The sequence below is a fragment of the Magnolia sinica genome, chromosome 5 (genome assembly GCF_029962835.1).
Source record: "Magnolia sinica isolate HGM2019 chromosome 5, MsV1, whole genome shotgun sequence".
Taxonomy (NCBI): domain Eukaryota; kingdom Viridiplantae; phylum Streptophyta; class Magnoliopsida; order Magnoliales; family Magnoliaceae; genus Magnolia; species Magnolia sinica.
The window spans coordinates 37,767,416-37,772,320 of record NC_080577.1 but is presented as its reverse complement, the minus strand read 5'-3'; the positions used below and the strand labels follow the sequence as shown (position 1 = coordinate 37,772,320).

The 4,905-nt window shown below is 41.2% G+C and overlaps 1 non-coding gene across 1 annotated transcript; it reads left to right on the top strand.

The window, feature by feature from the left end:
* The first annotated feature begins 4,167 nt into the window (after nt 1-4,167).
* Nucleotides 4,168-4,274, top strand: LOC131247616 (small nucleolar RNA R71). Its single transcript, XR_009171893.1, has one exon. It is a non-coding gene; the product is annotated as a small nucleolar RNA R71 (small nucleolar RNA).
* Nucleotides 4,275-4,905: the final 631 nt, after the last annotated feature.

Below are 4,905 nucleotides of genomic sequence, written 5' to 3'. Positions count from 1 at the left end.
ACCATCTAGATCCATTTGGACGGTGTTGATTCCATATTAAAGGTGGGTCCACGTGGGAGTGGCCCACCATAGGATCCTTATATTAAATATAATATATTATATAATATAATATAATATAATAAATACTTGTTATATTATTATAATATTATAATATTATATTATAATCTTAAGGCATCCAGCGTCCAGAGGGTCTAGACGCCGGGTAGAGGACCGTTGGGAGGTGGCTGCACTGATGTGGGCCCATCTCCACACATGCAGCACATGTGGAGATGGGCCCCGTCCCTGCTGCCTCATAATATAGACATACATCATGGTGGGGTCCACACGTGTGGCCTACATCATCTCTGGATCAAACTGATACTTGTGTTTTCCTTCATTCGGGCCCGTCCAAACAGATTGCCATGTGGGCCACTCGATGGACGGCATAGATAAAGTACATACTTCATGGTGGGCCACACACACACACCGTCATCCATAAGAGAGAGAAAAATGAGAAGGGGAGGGACCCCACCACTATTGGGCCCTCCCTAATACAATGCATACATCAAGTGGGTCCCACAATGATTGGGCCCCTAGAAATCGAAATCAATGGTGGATCACCCACTTATCGGCCTTATTCTTTAGCTCCTTGGACTCATATGCTCCGTGCCTTCAATTTTGATAGAGGTTGATGAAGAATGAAGGGTTGAGTGAGAGAAGAGAGCGCGGGAAAGTGGACCACACTTGTTTTTTTTTTTTGGGAGAGCTTGGGGAGCTTGGACGTTGGGTGCTTCCTCTTGGGAATTAGAGAGTGAAGTTAGAAATGAGAGAGAGAGAGAGAGAGAGAGAGAGAGAGAGAGAAGTGATGGATGGATGGAGTGGGTGTTGTAAGAAATGGGAATGGGAAGTATGAGTTGTTTTGAATTTGGTGTAAAGGTGGAATGGGTGGGGAGAGAGAGTGTTGACTTGAGGAAACGAGGGAATGGATGCATGTACTTGGGATAAGGTGAGGTGGCATTGGGTATGGAGGGTATACTTGACTTGATTGAGTTACGGGTCATAGAGATTCTCTCAAAATTCACAATGCACGGTGTTTCTTCAGAATGAACGCAGGCCCATATTTCCTAACCTGGGTATCGCATTGGCGCATGAGACGTGGTGTTGGAACCGCGGCGACGACGCGGTACTAAGGTACAAGTTTTGGGTCGAGCTAACTATGGTACACAGGGCTTAGTTTAGGATCACACACAAATGTTAGATACAGGTCGAGGGTTGCCTGAATTCAACCGGGAGGATCGCGGAAGCCTATGGAATAGTACATTCTAAGATATGGGTCTTGTAATGAATCTCCTGTAAAAACTGGCGTATCCTAAGAAGGATCACACGTCTCGTATGTTCTTAGGTAGAGGTAGGTTAGAGATATGATCAATTTTAGCCTTATCTACCTTAATTCCCTTAGACGAGATGATATGTCCAAGGACAATTCCCTTACGAACCATGAAATGACACTTCTCCCAATTGAGTACCAAATTCTTTTCCTCACATCACTTCAGCACATTTTTCAAATTTTTCAAGCATTTTCTAAAGAATGGACCAAAAATCGAGAAATCATCCATAAAGACCTCTAGATATTGCCCCACCATATTAGAAAAAATACTCATCATACATCATTGAAAGGTGGCGGGAGCATTGCACAGTCCAAATGGCATCTTTTGGTAAGCAAAGGTACCAAAAGGACATGTGAACGTGGTCTTTTCTTGATCTTCAAGGGCTATCTCGATCTGATGGTATCACGAATATCCGTCAAGGAAACATTAATAAGAATGACCAGTTAGCCTTTCCAAAATTTGATTAATAAAGGGCAAGGGAAAGTGGTCTTTCATCGTGAAGGTATTCAATTTTCTGTAGTCAATGCACATTCTTCAACCAGTAGTAACTCTACTTGGCACAAGTTCATTGTTAGCATTGGCTACGATGGTGATTCCAGACTTCTTAGGAACCACCTGAGTTGGACTCACCCATTGACTATCAGATATTGGGTATCCGATACCCATATCCAATAGTTTAAGAACATCGACCTTAACCACTTCCTTCATGTTTGGATTTAGTCTACGTTGTGATTGATGAGACGTTTTTACATTATCCTCAAGATAAATGCGGTGAGTACAAATTGAAGGGTCAATTCCCTTGAGGTCCACAATCAACCATCCAAGTGCTCCCTTATGCTCAATGAGAGTAGAGATGAGCATACTCTCATGTTTTTGCTCAAGGTGGGATGAAATCACCACTGGGTATGTCTCATCTTGACCTAAATAAACATATTTCAAATTAGAGGGCAAAGGTTTTAGGTCAAGCTTCGGTGCCTTGAGGTTAGACGGTAAAAGCCCTTCATTGGTTTGGGGTAATTCTTCAAATCATGGCCTCCATCGGTTAACTTCAAGTACTAGCACAGTATCAAGCATGGCACCTGTCTCCTTAATCATATCATCATCTAAATCATGGGAGTGGGCCAAGCACGTCTTTAGAGGGTCAAAGGAATAGGTCATTAGAGTTTTATCTTGCACGAAAGAGTCAATCATATTAATGTCTTGAAAATTGTCATCATCCTCTAACTGTTTTTCTGTGTTGAAAAAGGTATTCAATTCCAATGTCATATTCCCAAAAGACATACTCATAACTCTATTCCTACAATTAATGATTGCATTTGAAGTGTCAAGGAATGGGCGACCAAGAATGACAGGAATTTGAGTGCTCATGTTACTGATGGGTTCTGTATCCAGGATGATAAAATCTACCAGATAGTGGAATCTGTCAACCTGGACCAACACATCCTCAATTATCCCTCTCGGTACATGAACTGAGCGATCAGTAAGTTGTAATGTGGTTAAGGTGGGTTTCAATTCACCCAAACCTAACTATTTTTAGACCGAGTAGGGAATCAGATTTACGTTTGCTCCTAAGTCAAGAAGTACATGCTCAATTCGGTAGTTCCCAATTACACAATGTATAGTTGGGCTATCGGGATCTTTGAATTTCTGTGGGCACATCTTGCATTAGGATGGCACTCACTTTTTCAGTTAAGAAGATTTTCTTTTGAATATTTTGCCGTCTTTTGGTCGTACATAAGTCTTTTAGAAATTTGGCATATGAAGGTATTTATTTAACCGCATCCAGTAGAGGAATATTGACCTTCACTTATTTCAACATCTCTAAAATGTCCTGAGAGTTAGAGAGAGATTTTGTGCAACCAACCATTGGGGAAATGGGGCAACCGGCTTGCCTTAAAGTTTCGATTCTAATTTTTATGGAACGATGTTAGGTCTATCACTGTTGTCCTCTTCCGGGTCCTTGGGCTTTTCAACACTAACCGGAATGGTTTTGTCAATGGTCTTCCCATTCCTAAGAGTAGTGATAAATTTATCTTGCTCCATTTGGGTTGAAGAGCTCGGATCGCTAACTTCATATTGTTGTTTTGGATTGGGAAGAGGTTGAGCTGGAAGACTCCCCTTATTCCCAATCATATTCCTTGAGTCAAGCCCTTGTATGGCTTTTGTAAGGTCTTGAAAGGCTTATAACATCCCCTGATTGAAAAGCTCTTGCTTTTGAAGATGTTTTAGAACCCGAACCTCTTAAGGTTTCTCTTGATTTGGAATTTGGTTGAAAAAACCTTGAGGGGTAGCCATTTGTCCATTCCTCCAACTGAAGTTTGGATGATTCCTCCAACTAGGATGGTATGTATTAGAGGTAGGTCCATTGAAAGGTCTTTAGTAGTTGTTCACGACATTGGATTACTCATTCAACACCTCTTGAAAGGCAGGTATCGTTAGACAATTTTCAGTTGTGTGAATGTTGCAAGCACAAATACCGCAAACAGTTTCTTTAAGCTTATCCTTCTTTAATTCCATGGCCTCGAGTTTTTGAGTGAGATTAGCCACTTTAGTATTGATATCATCGTCCTCTTTTAAGAGATACATTCCACCCCTCTCTTTGGATTGAATTGGCCTAGACATGGTGCTTGATTTTGGATAAATGTCCCATGATTACGTGTTTTCAGTAAGCTTATCAAAGTAGTCCCACACATCGTTGAAACTTTTATTCATGAATTCCCCATTACACATTGTCTCAACTAATTGGCACGTGGGAGATGTCAGTCTATCATAGAAAAAGTTTGTAATGCACCATGTTTCAAAATCGTGTTGTGGGCATGAACTGACAAGATCCTTAAATCGCTCTCATCATTGGAAGAATGTTTCATCTTCCTTTTGGGTGAAGTTCATAATCGACTTTCTAAGGGTGTTCGTCTTATGGTATGGAAAAAATTTCTTTATGAACTCCCTTATCATGTTATTCCATCTACTAATAGATCGAGGGCGTACTGAATGCAACCACGTCTTAGCTTTCTCTTTTAAAGAAAAAGGAAAGAGTTTTAGCTTGACTGTGTCATCAGACACATTAGGAAAATATAGAGTGCCTATGATTTCATCAAACTCTTCCAAGTGTAGATACGGATTTTCATATTCAAGCCCATGAAATTTTGGAAGGAATTGGATCACCCCTAGCTTGATATCCATGTGTCCCGTATTTTTTAAAAAAACCATGCATGAGGGTGTACTCACCCCCACCGGTTGTGAACAAACTCGTAAAGTACGAGGCGGGGGTGCTTGATGTACCTCATTCTCATCCTAGACTTCCTCAGCCCTAGGTTGAGGTTGTTGATTTACCGGTTGATTTGCGACCATCACTTCAATTAACTCTGAGGATCTTGAGTGGTGCCTAATCCTGCGATGGATAGATAACCCCTCAACCAATCCTCCTTCACTCAAAAGACGTCGAGTGTTATCACGGACCCACTTGTGCATGGAACACTCTTAGCCCTCAAATTCATATTCAACCCTAAACCTAAAAGAGAGAAAGGAAATAGAAATC